Consider the following 15,613-nt stretch of genomic DNA (forward strand, 5'->3'; position numbering starts at 1 on the left):
CTGAGAGACCATGCACCATCATCTGCTTAATCAAATGTACACATACCAACACACTTTTAAAGCTTTTTTTTTTAAAAAAAAAAAACAGCAAATGCACTCTTATGGATCATTTTGCTTAAATCCTGGTCTTTGCAAAGCGTGCCAGGCAGGAAAAATTGCATGTGGCTTTTAATTGGAAAAAGAAATAGCAAAGTAGAAGTCCACAAAAGAATCTGCAAAAGTATTACAAGATACTAAGGGGAATGAATCCTTCCCATGGCCATTGTAATATAATTTAAAATCTTGTTCAATTTATTCTCTGATTATAACCAAATTTGATGTAGAGGAAAGTTCAGGTCACATTATAGGTGATGTTAAAAAAAAAAAGTGAGTTTTTCAAAGTAATTATAAGATTGCAGAGGCTGTTCAGCACTGCTCCACTCTGTATTTCATCCTCCAAAGAAAATTGATTTGGAAAGAAAACCTTGCATTGTAACTTCAGCCTGAGTGAGAAAGTAAGTAAGAAGGAGTGTCAAATAAATGCAGCTATATAGACTTGTAGTTAGAGGAGACTGGGAGAACATACCATATGGTGAGAAGGGATGAAATGGCTGGGCGTGAGGGAAATTCCACCTGTATGGTCTCAAAAGGATATTTAATGTGCTTTATAACCAACACATCAAAAGCAGATTTCTCAGTCTGAGGAACAAAACAGACAAGTTTCAGTGACATTGAGAAAATGGGGGGCAACTCTGGAATAAGGCTTTTCTCATTATCAGATTTTTCAAAAGTTTAGGTCGCCGTTTCTAGAGTCTGACAGTTCCTACAAGATGTAATGAAATAAAAATGAATGTATTCTTCTGTATGTAGATTAAAATATTGACAGTAGCCTCCCTTCTTTCTGGTGTAGTTAATGAACATATCCTGGAGTCAAAGGTATTACTTGGATGTAAAAATAGTAAAACTGAGAGAGCAATCAGGCCTATACATTAAGCTAGATGATTTGGTAGCATTTGTAACTGTAAACAGAACAAGTTCTGTATGAGTTTATATCTTATACTTCACATTTACAATGGTTCTCTCTCTCTCTTGTGGATTTAATAAAACCTCCAGTGCTACTGCCTGTTTTCTTTTAGAAAGAGCAACAAAATCTCCCCTCTGCCAGGCCGTCTACTTTCATAAAATGTGTAGGAACTGCATGAGACTCAGAGAGCCAAACTTAGTTCAAACTGGCTGTTGGGGTCAAAAGGATCTTAGGCAAGGAGAGAAAAGGGAGTACATGCTGTACAACAGCTTAGGCTTCATTTCTCTATATTTTTGTGTGCTCTCCTGGCAAATTTGTCTGCCTATTGCTAACTTTTTTGACTGAGCTTACTGTCCTTTTAATATTCTACAGAGGCCAATCTGAAACTCAGTTCAGAAACAAGCCCCGATTCCTCATAAATTTGTGCAATGTAATTGAATGGAAAAGCTTTCAACAGCTTTTAATCAACTCAAATACAAAAGGTACATTTCTTATCACTAGACCCTGCCTCTTACTTTTCTCCAGAGAGCTTTCAAATTGTGATCAAAACACTGATTTATAAAAAGAAAAAAATATTAGCATGACATAACCTTCACCTCAGAATACTTCTATTTAATAAGCTGGTCTCTGTGCGTGCGTGTGTGTGTGCGTGCGTGCGTGTGTGTGTGGTTTGCACAGCTGTTTCATACTGGGATGGCTTAAACATGGCAAAGTGCTTCTGATTATTATGACCTGCACCTGCCCACAAAGCTAAAAGAAAATATAGTTTTAACAGTGTTAGATTATACCCTTCTATGCTAACAGAGGAGACGTGTGGTTTTGGAGCCATGTGTATTTTTCATGCTAAACATGCGCAGTTATTACTCAGGAATATGGGGCAATCAGTCTTTATAGCTGAGGTGCCATAGCAAAATGATAAACTTTACAGCATCCATAATAACAGAGAAAAGAAAAATTAATTAATCAGGCATAGGAAAATGGCACGTTCATTATTTATTGTCAAGTTTCATAACTGAAATGTCACTATAATTGTCGTGTTCAGAAACCCTCAATGAACAGTAGATGTTAATCACTATCCATACACTCCAATTTCCTGTCTATCTTCCAATTTGCCATTTGCACTGAAAAATAACTAAAAGAAACAATACCTTTTCATCTAGTTTGCATACAAATTGGAATCATTTCACCCAAAACTATGGTGTTGGAACCATTTAGAAGTATTGGTATGGGTTCACGTGTGTACATTTCTTTTTCGTGTGATTTAGGTCAGAACGAATACACCATATTTCAGCCGATAAAGGCAGTCTAAACAGATATATTCCTTTCCCCAGCTTTATCACACCTTTGGTTATTGTTTGCAATGAAAGATGTATTGAATTTGTCATGCACTAATCCTCCTATTGGACTTGTCTATCATGGTCTATACAATAAAAACGTTTCAGAAATAATAGTTAGATGACCTTAAAGTCTCAAAAAGTTATCTAAGTTAGATCATCTGTTTTAACTCCCTAATTTATCATTTGCAGATTTACTTCTCTGTAAACAGAAGTTGTTCCTTCAAGATGTTGACTTAGGATAAAAAACAAAACTATGACTTAAAACTAGTCTGGATTGTCACTAAAGAATTCATCACCATCCCATTAAGATAGATTTAAATTTTTGTTTATGCAAAGCCTCTTTTGTAAATATTGAAAGTTTCTGAATTGAGACAAATAAAAGAAAGATTACTGCAACAAATTTTGATTCTTGATTTTGAAGTAGTTAAATGGTCACAGGGAAAAAAAAGATAATGGACTTTTATGTGGAGCTTATTGTGAAGTACACTACAAATACTGTTCGCACTGCATCTGGAAGCTGAATGACAGTATATGATCTCAACAAATGGGTTAAAAAAGTGCCTTCAGACTTGTAAGAAGTGAATCACAATAGTGATAATTACCATGGTGTGATTGTGATGTAATGTAGCATTTTTTGCAAGTAACAGACTGGCTGTTGCAAATATACTTTCTGCAGCAGCAGCAAACTGTCCCTTTTAAAACTACAACACAAAAATATAATCAGTAAAGGAAAAGGTCTCTAAATATTGAAGATTAAAACATTCTCTTTTGAGTAAGAGTGCCCAACATTAAGAGTTTCCAAGCAAAACCAAATTTTTTTAGATTTTGTTGAACAGTTTCAACACTTATCACATGACTCACTTAACTGATTCAAAAGAATCTCTTTTGCCATTTTTCAGTTGTTGGGCTCCTCCTTTAAATCCTCCATGTGCTTATGTTTAAACACAGGCAGCACTTGTAACATCTGTAACGTAAACCTACGTGAAACTCTATGCAAAATTAACACCATAACCTCTTCTTTTCCATTACACCATTATTTATAAAAAAAATTTGTTGCTAAAACACTAGCGCTGCAGGATAAGGACAAGTTCTTCAGAAGCAAGTGATATGACAAAGATCCTGCAAAATGACAATACAGCATTATTTTGACCTGAATCTTTAATAAAAATAAGATATTTTTTGGTTTTAGCAATATAATAAAGTTTCAGGTGCTCTAATGAAAAGTCAAAATATTTGGCAAAGGAGAAAAACACCTATACTTCAGCTAGATCCTGCCCCAGTGGCAGAATTTGTCTTGTAGATATATGTACTCAATTGTACTCTGAAGTTTCTCTCCCACTGTAGTTGCACATAAATTGGTACACCCATGTGTGTGACTTAAGGGTTCTTAACTTAAGACAATTTTACTTTTAAGCTTACACACTCTTCACTTGATTGCCAGGTAGCTTGCTATATGCCATTGAATGCAACTAGCTTTTTTTATAACATAAAGTATCTCCATGAATGAAAGTAGTATCCTATGTACATGAAAGCAAGCATGGATATAAAGCTTTCTGAACATTTCACCATGAGCGGTTAAGAGTAAATTAAAAGAAGTAAAAGTAAATTAAAAGGAAATTCATGTTCTTTCTGCACAATTCACCATATGTTCATTACATACAAATTTCTGTCTGGTAAATGGGCATTTCCCTAAACAGTGGAAGAATTAAGGGCATAAAAATTTAGCAATTAATGCACAACTGACCAAAAAAATAAAATAAAATCATCAAGGACATGGAAGCCCTAATTTTAATTCATTTTACTACGCAAAATTTTTAACAATGCAGAGCTTTACTTGCTCCTACTATTAATGATTTGTCACCCAATAAATAATTTCTCATTGAATTCATGAGGCTAATGAGTGTAACTTATCCTAGGAAAATAACTTTCCTTAAGACATGGAAAGAAATAGGTAGAAATTATTTTAGTCTTTTTATATGAGATTCATTGCAATATATTTATGAAATATGTGTATCAAAAACAGTTTAAAAGCTTCCTGATAAAAGCAAACAAAACATATGGAAATCATTCTGAAAAATATATTAGATTAAGATTTAGCATAGTCACACTTCAGCATTTCATATAAATAGTATAAAGTTATACAAAGTCACACAGTAGTATCTATCTCATAAAAAACTATAGCATTTTACACAGAGTCAGTTATTTCAGCACACAGTCTTAAGACAGGATTCAGCTGTATAAACAAAACATACACTGCAGGCTAAGGAAACAATGGGAAGAGCAGATCTAATGTACGTCAACACCTTTGAAATCTTAATTTAATAATGAAGTTGCTACTTCTATCTTAGCCTGCCTTGGCAAAATTAACAGTCTTGCATAGTAAATCATTTCAGCAAAATATGTAATGATACCAGCACTGTGTTATTCTGTATCATTTGGACTGGTAACAACCATAGCTGACAACAAAATTTACAATGAGGACAAAGATTATGCCTGGATCCCAGAAGGTGCACTCCTTAATCACCTAACAAAATATGCTCTAATCTTGATGTGACAAGACTATCTATCTCTACTTTCCTATGAATGTGTATCTGATTTTTTCAATGAAATGGGGCATCAGCTGAAGGAATGATTTAAAACTAGGCCACAGCTTTATAGGGTGTATTATTGCCCTCCCACTCCCATGTCCCCTGGGTAGACTGAAGTTTTGAGTGGTGAATTTGAGGCTCAGGCCCCATAGCTTTACCCTGAGGTGCCCTGTACTACTCCCATCTTGGGCTTCTCGATCTCACTTGGCATGGAGCAGAAATGGGAGCAGGGCACGCAAGGGGCATTGCAAGAAGAGGCCTCCAATCTCAGCCTCCAATCCCCAAATAAACCACAATACATGAGATGTTTCACTAGTGGGATCTTCCTGCTTTCACCCATCAAACGGGCCAGTGGCACTGATAGTGATATGCTGATCAGGCCTGTTTTCCTGGTGATAAGCTTTAACAAATGAAAATGAAAAATTTTGGCTTGGCCCCATTCAGGTCTTTCTTTTTTTTTTTTTTTTTAAATCTTTTATACAGATGGATAAATTTTTGATATTTTTAGCAATTTGTCCAGAATCACAAAATTAGGAAAGAGACTCCTTTAAATCCTACTCACCTTGCATTACTGAACTCTTATAGTTTACATTCTAGTTCTGAATAAAATGGGAATTTAGGTTCATATTTCATTCAACAATGCAGATGACTCGTAAAGACATGATATGCATTTGCTGACTCCTCCACTTCACGGTTTTGTGATGACTGTTTACATTTATTTAAGTAAGTAAGTCAACTGTTTTCATTCCAGAATCATCCTGGGAGGTGATGGTCAAGAAATCAATCAACTTGACTTTCATGTCATATCTTACCGGTCTGACTTTATTGTCAGCATCAGTCTTAAACTGATGCAGTTAGGGTCAGGTGCAGCTATGTACACCACAATCAGGCTACTACAAATTACAGTTTCAGAGGACTAAATCCTGTCTTTAATGCAACCCATCAAATAGTACCAGTTCAACAATTTATAGCAAAAAAGCAGGTTTTTGTTCCCCAAATCTTTTCCAGATCACTGATCTGGCTGAAAATGCAAGAATGCAAAGCACATACTTTCAGAAAGAGTTTAGGGTGTGTTGCTGGCAAGTGGAAGAATACTGCTTGATTTGTAAAGTGAACATATTTAGTATAAACCTTATTAACCAAGAATAAATACAAAACATATAGATTAATAAGATTAATAGATATAGGTGACAAACACTCCTTAGTGAGAGACAAATCTCTACAGTTGAAAGCTAATCTATTGAGTATAACTCAAAAAATTTGTACCCTCATTAAAAGTTTATCATTTTGTTTAGCATTTTATATATTTAATAACATAAGAAATCAGCACAGACAAAGTAAGTTGTTTTATGTAATAGGTACTGCTCTGACTGGTCTGTGTAATGGGGATTATGACACAGTTGAGTGCAATGAAGATCTGTAGGAAAAAACAAAACAAAACTAACAAAAAAAACAAACCCCAACCTCCAGCCTTAAGCTTTATTGTAGAAATAGATGTATCAAACCTGTAAAATAAGCCCCAAATGAATCAGACTTAACAACACTGCCAAAAAAGGTAAAAAGGTTAGGATCAGCCCAAACCTGCAATACATGGCAGTCAAAACCCACAGTATTACTAAAGTTCAAAGGAAGTGACAGCTTGCTTTGTCAAACTGCACTATATTCCTCAGATCAGCTAAGCTCAGAGTGACGGTTTGTCGTTCCCAAACCCAGCAGCTGGAGAGAACCAAGGAGTACACAGCTTGAGCAGGGATCAACTGAGTGTAAAAGAGCACAAGTTCAGTGCTGGAATAGTATCAAAACCATGATAAATCAGCACACCTTTATGTGAGATTAAAGGCAACTACTATCTAAATGCTTTTTTTATTTTCCAGACAGTTTTCTATTATCGCTATAATCACTAAGCACCAGGGCTTTAGTAAAAAGTCAAAAGCTCCATCCCTCTTTCTATGCCAGTTAGCTAACCTTTGTCAAGAAGGCACTGCTCTGTACAAAATTGTTCGATCAGCAAAAGTTGAAGCAATGCTGATTAATGAGCACCTAAAAGCTGGAAGTGGCAGTAAAATTTATCATGTACATCCTTAAGGATTTTTTCTTAAAAATCACATGTGCTGGATATGGGGCACTTATTTCACACCCTTCACTGTATGAAATTGCACAGCCTTCCATAAAAATCCTCCACTGTCTGCACTGGCATCTTCATTCAGTACCCATTTCTATTCCTTTTCTAGTACATGTCTATAAAGGAGGAGACAGACACCCAGACTGATGACTGGGGCATGGGTTGCTTGATAATCTATTGCAAATAATGTCATGACATTAGGGGCATTTTCTTCATTTGAAACTGATCTTGCAAAGATTTAAGAATGTGAACTTGCTTTAGTATCTGTGCTAATAATAGTCCTAATTACAAGCAAATACCTGTATTTTATGACATACCTTTGAAGATCATCATCTTGGTTTGCAATCTTTGAAAGTTTAGCTGGACTAAGTCTCAAATTTAAAAAAACCCTACCAAATCAAAAAATGAAATAATGTGTGGAAAGTCAACCTGAGACTGCCATGCACACAAATAAGTTTACCAAAAAAAGTTAATTAATCTTCTAAACCATCACTCTTAAAACTAGGATTAGTGGTGAAACTTTACTGATGGGTCAACTGCCTTCACATTTGCCTTGAAAGAAGTTGTTATAGCACAAAAACAGGTGGGGGAAAAGCCACCAGACTGTAACAGGAAGGTGACAGATTTTGAAAAATAATCACAAATGTGGGTCGATACAATTTCTTTCAGCCACAGTGCCAGACTGATGCTGCTTGTGGACTCCTGCAGGATGAGAAGGGTATAGCTGCAGGAACAAATTAGGAGCTGTTTAATCCACCACTGCCATCAAAAGAAATGTCCATGAAATCATTATATAGCAAAATTTAGGCTTTTAAAAAAGAATGTGAAAACAATTGATAAAAGAACCAAATTGCACAAAAACTCAAACATTGGCAGTGAGATAACAGAAGGGTAAGCAATTAACAATGACCTGAGCTGTTTATAAAAAATACAGCTACAAACAGAAAGCCATGCAAAAATTTCTGCTTGGGATGGGTGAGGAGGCTCAAGAGTGTCAGTAACCAAATAAACTAATTTTTTGCCAAAGAAATCATTCCTACACAAAACAGAAAACACAACCACAAAAGCTGTAGAACAGCTACAGTGGTGAAAAGATTCTGCCGCTGCAAAGAATATAAATCCTGCCAAATTTTCAAAGTTATTTAGCCACCTAGAGACCAAGGTGGAGGTATGCGGGATGCTCAGAGGTGCCAAGTGATAACATATCAACCTCCCACTAAAACTAAATGACAATGCAGCTTTTTAAAATCTTACTTGTAGTCAGTACATATCTGCATCCAGAAGATGACCATGAAATCAGGGAAAGGGTATCGTCCCCCACATTGTATAAAACACAAAATTATTTGTTACAAACAAGCTATAAAAGCTGTTTTGTAATACAGTACACTGTCAACAGTAGGAAACCCAACACCTTAACGAAGAGGACCCTGTCTAAATACTTGTAGGGGCATTTTGCAAACTATATCAACAGGGTGTCAGTAAAGTGATCAGTTTTCTCTTTTTCTTTCAAGATTTACTTTTCACTTCAATGTTAGGTCTGATGCCCTTGCCCAAATTGGAAGTGTTTATGAGAAGAAAAAGAGCAATTGAAAATGCACCACTATCAACTGCCACAAAACTCATGCTTTATTCTCATGAGAAACCCGAGGTTTCATCTTTGTATCTGTTTTACTGCCTCCTGTTTATAATAGTAGAGCTACACATACAAAAATCATAAACTGCCTTTGGCTCTTTGGTAACTGTACAAGACCCAGACTGTGCCTTCCACACAGTATTTCAAAATCAATGAGACAACTCAGAATATAAATGGAGTTACATAGGATAGCTATAGTAGGCAGAATCAGGTGCTGTAAAGCTAACCTGGAGAGGAATAGGATACATGCCAAGCAGAAGCTCACTTGCAGGACAAGATTTTCAATAGTCCCAAGTTCCTAAGGGATCCTGTTATATTCAAGTAGGTGCTACAAAGAACTGGATGGTCTTGAATAACCTATTTCATGTTGATTATATCAGCCAGGAGGGAAAGATAATGGATTTTCTCAAATACCAGGAAGATCTGGATAACAAGATTATTGAAACACATGCCAAAGTGATACAAAATCAAACCAAGGCTAAAAAATTATGCCTGTCTCCAAATACTTATAAAACAAAAATCTATCTTTCTGGGAAGAGTGCTGTAGGAAAAGCAGAAATTAAAAAACAAACAAATAAACAAACAAACAAACAAACAAATGCAGGGACAGCTTCTGCTTTGTGTCCCTACAGTTTCCTGATAGTACTTTGGGCCAAAATTTGGAGGTAAATATCCACACAGTGTACCACAAACCCTTAAATTATTCTATATATAAACATTTATACTATCTTGAATAAGTAATATAGAGCATTATAGTAAGTTCAGTGGCTTTGAAACCGATCAGAGAGCCAGGGTAACTAGCTGTGGTCACAAGGTTTCAAAAGCACAAACACAGACACTACTCCCCGCTGCCTTTCCTACCTGGACGTTTTTCACAAAACGGGGACATGTCAAACCTCTCAAACTTAGCTGTATGCAACAAGCACTCAAGTTGTATGACAAATTGCCAGTTTATGTTACTCCTCTCTTACTACATAGATTATCACAATTAATATATTGGAATTTTAAATACTTACGCTAAATTCTGGTTTTGTTATAGCATGAATTAACCTAACTTCAAAAGTACAAGAAAAGCAAGAAACATACAATTTCCTTTAAACGTATAAATCTGCACTGGAAGAGTTTCAGTCCTATACTGCTGTCCCGGTTTCAGCTGGGACAGAGTTAATTTTCTTCTTAGTAGCTGGTATAGTGCTGTGGTTTGGATTTAGGATGAGAATAATGTTGATACATTGATGTTTTCGTTCTTGCTAAGTAGGGCTAAGTAGTGCTAAGTTGTTGCTAAAGAGTTGCTAAGTAGTGCTCTACACTGGTCAAGGACTTCTCAGCTTCCCATGCTCTGTCAGGTGCACAAGAAGCTGGGAGGGGGCACAGCCAGGGGGGCTGACCCAGACTGGCCAAAGGGCCGTTCCATACCATATGACGTCATGCCCAGTATATAAGCTGCGGGAAGAAGAAGGAAAAGGGGGACGTTGGCATGATGGCATTTGTCTTCTCAAGTAATCGTTATGTGTGATGGAGCCCTACTTTCCTGGGCATGGCTGAACACCTGCTTGTTGATGGGAAGTAGTGAATGAATTCCTTGCTTTGCTTTGCTGGTGCGCACAGCTTTTGCTTTACCTATTAAACTGTCTTTATCTCAACCCACGAGTTTTATCACTTTTACTCTTCCGATTCTCTCCCCCATCCCACTGGGGGTGGTTGGGGGAGTGAGCAAGCGGCTGTGTAGTGCTTAGTTGCTGGCTGGGGTTAAACCACAACAACTGCCTTTACCTAATCCAAATTTATGTTGCTCTTCAAGTTATTGAAATTGTTTAGACTTAATATGGGTCAGCCACTAAACTGGAATTTCTGTGACTGCAGATCAGATATATCTCTGGTGGAGCTGGGAAATGAAAGATGATACAGCCAGCGCCTCAACATGTAATATACAGCTTGTATCTTGCTAGTTGATCTTAATGTGCAGGGTTATAGGTACATGATATCAAAGGTATAATGTGCCCTTGAATTCAAATCTCATTTTTTAACAGTCTTGAAGAGCCAGAAGTCTGAGATCTTTTCCATAATCTTTCTGAGAATAACAACTTCCTAAATCATGATGGGATTTCTCCTTTTGAATTGAGAATTGGATTGAGCCCCCTAGCTCTTTCCATTCTGAGGTATTCAAGTTGTAAAAGATTTCTGTTCTCCAGACCAAAATTGACAGCATTACATCCAATCCTCCAGAAAAGGAAAATTCTGACCTCTTTTCAAATGTCTTAAATCCCCCAACAGCTCTTGTCAACTTTGCATGGTCATCTCAGTTACAGAGATGTTAAATCAGAGTAAAGTCCAGCCCAGTAATTACTCTAACGATTCAAACTGCTCTGTGGTTTGATGCATGCATTTGTCTAAAGCTTTGTAAATAGGAAATGGAGATACTTTTCATTAATTTTTTTTTTTTTTTTTTGCTCAGTACTCTTTAAAATAATCTTTCACATTTCTGTCATGTACGTGATAGTACAGGTAATAAGTTCTGCTAAAATAGCCAGACATAAATGCAGATTGCTCTGTTTCGATAACTCTTTTTATGTATTTTGTTTCAGTTTAACCAGCTTTCACTGTTTGTGTTAAGCAGGTGTCAAGAACTGTGGGATTTGTGATTTCCTGTTCTGTTTTTTGTTGCAAAGCATCTTACAGTACCTCCACTCTAAAAATGTACAATACAATGTTATTTAATACTATGTAAGATTTCTCTCTCCAACATTCTTGAAATGACAAAAACTTATTTCAGGGTCAAAGCTATCTCAGTTAGGCTACACTGCACCATACTTAGAACTAATAATATCATTAGCCCTTTTTGCAATTGGGAATTTTTAGAAAATAATTATTCATAAGAAAGACATAATTGAGATTAGCAGTATTTGAGAAAAAGTGAAAATGTGGCACGCTTAATCATTAGTGTTCTTTATGATGATTAATTTACTGTAATTAAGAAAACATCTTGACCTTTCAACTGCTTTCACAAAAGTCCAAATCTGCTTCACTGGTTTTAATATTCCTTTTTTCCATTTTACATTAAAAGAAAAAAGGAAAAAAGAAAGAAAGAAAAAAAAAAAAAGCTGTTTTTTAATCTCTTGTTGCCTCATACTCTTTTTGCATGTACCAGAGTCACTCCAAGTAATTCTATTGACTGAATTGACTGCTGACTTACATTTATTTCACAGAAGAAAACAAAAGGCTGGCATTCCTTGTTGTGGATATGCACACTGCAATATTGTACATTGTAATACTATTCAGAAACCAGATGAAAACAAGAACAAAGAGGGAAAAATCCCAGTCAATATTTCCGAACTTTTCTTAGGGAAGAGATAAATAATTCAAATTAATTTTATTCCATATACAGCAATCATAATGGCCTAATACTTCACAGACTTCTAAGTTATCTCTATCAGGTATGAGCACCAAGTCCAGGACCCGTTCCTGACTGCAATAAATTAGCTGCCATGCTTGCCACCCGGGGGGTAGTTATTGGTTAGCTCCTTCCAGTCATAAGTGACAAAACCGTGTTTATGCAGTTGATGCATAAACACCAGCTCATTTGTTACTAGACTCTGATGAACAATTATTCTGAGCCTCTTAAGGCCTCAGCTTTTTGTGAAATCATTTTCTGCCCAACCCCTGACAAACTATTTGAATTTCACAGATTTCAGGCAGCACCTGTTGACACTCACCTGTCTTCTATCACAAAGTACAGTTTGCACTGCGGGGTCAATTTTGCATCAAGGTGAAAAAAAAAAAATCATAATCAATGAAAATAGTCAACATTATTTTTTCTATGCACAGTTTATACAGTTGTAGGAGATGCAGCTTTTGTGAAAATAAAGTGTTTGTTTTCAATGCTTGTCAGACGCTCACAATTTCCCAGTCTTGCTTCCTTTTTTTTTCTTCTTAAACAGAATACTTTTGTGCAAACATACACATACTTTTGAAATTTAAACACAGTGTGAAGACAGGAAGGAAGGTGCTATGTCAGTTATAGCTCATTTTTCTAATGCTGGGGCTGCTGTTTTCTCATTAGCTCCTGCTGACGTAGCAGAATCCTTTACTGAAGTATTTCCAGATTTATTTTTCTGTCTCCAGACACAGCAAGATTTGGAAGACTACACAGGCTAATGATTGGACATATTTGTCTATTTCACTTGTTTAAATCCAAAATAATTTCCTCTGTCTTCAAAGCAGAAAATCATGGAAACTGATAAAATCTTGTCTTTTACCTCTGTTTTTGAGGCTAAGGGGATTCACCAGCCTTTCCATGAGATCGGCCTCTTTGTTGGAAACACCCTAAATTAATACAAACATTAGTTTGTATCATGTCTAATTTTTATTTAGGCAGATGCTGTCAAGAAGTTTATAATCAAGAAAATTTAGTTCTCTCTCATTTTAAGAAGCCATGGCTGACCAGATAAATAATTTTTCTTTCGAGGTAGAAAACTTCTTTTAAAATCTGTTACAATCTATTATATCATATCATCTTGTTTCATTTGTTTTCCTACCTGAAACTTCAACCATTCTTTTCTTTCCACATGGTTTACTTCTAAGTTTTCTGAAAAGGCTTTCTTGAGATTTTTAAGTGAACACAGCCAGCAAAAACAGTGTTATGGTTCTTACGAAAAGGTTGTAAAACACTTTCTTTTCAGCTGTATTTTGTTCATATAGTGTGTTGGAGTTACCTGATGTTTGTTGGTCTTTGTCTTTCTCTGTGGATAGCATGGGTATTGTTACATGCCTTAGTATGCTGGTACCCTGACTTCAGACATCTTCTGTCTCTCTTGGGTTGTAAACCGAACCACCTGAGGAACTTCATAACACAGGGAATTTCAATGTGTCTTTCTTATGAATAATTATTTTCTAAAAATTCCCAATTGCAAAAAGGGCTAATGATATTATTAGTTCTAAGTATGGTGCAGTGTAGCCTAACTGAGATAGCTTTGACCCTGAAATAAGTTTTTGTCATTTCAAGAATGTTGGAGAGAGAAATCTTACATAGTATTAAATAACATTGTATTGTACATTTTTAGAGTGGAGGTACTGTAAGATGCTTTCTCACGAAGAACTTACTTAATCAGCTTTTTTAATGGGAAAGGCAAGTAGTCTGAAATGCATTTGCATTCTCCAGTATCAGGCAAACTAAACTGAATACCTATGGTATGATGTACAAATTTGTAATTGCTGCCACAAAGAGAAAGATGGGCTAGTCTACACATGCTAGAGACCTGTCTATATGAACACATAGAAAGGAGCAGACCACTTAGCCAGAGTGCTTGTTGGATTTCTAAAAATGAATGGTTTTTAAAATTGTCATATGCAGAACAGAAGTAGCATTACCTAAAGCATGAATAGTTGCAGCATCATTTTCTTCTCTGACTTCTTTTAGTTTTTAAATTTTCTTTAAAATTTTGCCAGACACTGCAACTTTCTATTGCAGATGTGCATCTAACTTACATTGCAAAGGATTTAATGAACACAGAACCTGCCAAATGAAGACAGGAATTTTTCTCAAACGCTCAAGTATTCACACTGTTTTAACTCAAAAGTGATGACTGTCATGTCTTGGCATGTTTTTCTGTGTTCTCTGGGCTTGTTATATTTTACAGAGGCATGGTAAGGTACAGAAGTGGTGCTAGTAACAGAAATATTGCAGGAGCAGCCGAATGAGGATACACTCATCAGCACAGTCTGGACCTCATTGCTGAGAATTGACAGCAATATGCTGTGGAAGTCCAGGCCAAGAGAATTAAATTATGGTAATCTTTCATATCAAACCTTGCCCAGGAAGCAGAACAGCCAGGTTTCCCCCTTTGCTAAGCCTAAAACCTGAGATTTTTGCTCTTCTGATTGGGAGTAGTCTCTGCCTCTTCTCTGACAGCTGTTCCTGTTTGTGTTAACAAATCTCACAGTGAAAGGCTGGGCAAGGCTGCAAAATATTTTGCTAGTTATTTCAGGCAACTAATAGGCACCTAATTGTTTCTTACCAATAGTTTTACCTACATAAATAAAAACTGATGGTACACTATTTGCTGTAAATGAAAGCTTTTTTGTCTCTTTTGACCAGCAATACATCAAAATATTCCATTTCTCCACCTAAAAGCCCTCCACATGCTTCCTTAGCCTGTGACAGTTGCTGGCAAAAAACTGTTCAGGATATACTCCTATATCACAGTGTTGAGTGCATGACAATTAGACACAGAAAAATAGATGAGTAGCAGTTATCTGGACAGTCAAAAGAGGAAGCCAGATCATTAACATAAAGTGAGCAGTGCTGCAGAACCACAACAGAAGAACTTGAGCAATAAAGAACTTAAGTGACTGAACAAAGGATTACATAAAAAAGCATTGCTACATAAAGATCACAGAAACCCACAGATCATTCTCATGCAAGCCATTTTTTTCTGTAGTAATAAAGCTGAAAGTCCAATACCAGTTAAACTGGGAAAATAGAAGGCACATTTTTCATCTGAAGATGGCTGAGATTTCTTCCAAGTCATTAGCTGTTTCAATTCTATATGAACCAAATACATCTGAACAAGAAAGGACTAAAAGCATGACATGTTTAACCAACAGGTTTCTTGGCACTGTTTCAGATTTTTCTTATCTTGTCCAGCATGCAAGAAAATAATGAGAAATTTTCTCTAAAACACAAACTGTCAAAAAAAGACACATATGAAAAATCAGTGGAAAAAAAAAAAAGGTTTTTCTTTATTACTCTGTGACACTACTTCCCTGCCCCATTCTGTAATAATTTAATAAATTACAGAAGAGAATAAGGGTTTAAAACTTATTTATAATACATTGCACCAATAGTAATCCTGGAAACAATTTGTCGGGTTGAATGCTGTTTCGAACTTGCAAAAGTTGATTGATAAATAGAAAAATACTGCCAACGTTTAT

Source organism: Platalea leucorodia (assembly GCF_965183815.1).
Source record: "Platalea leucorodia genome assembly, chromosome: Z".
NCBI lineage: Eukaryota > Metazoa > Chordata > Aves > Pelecaniformes > Threskiornithidae > Platalea > Platalea leucorodia.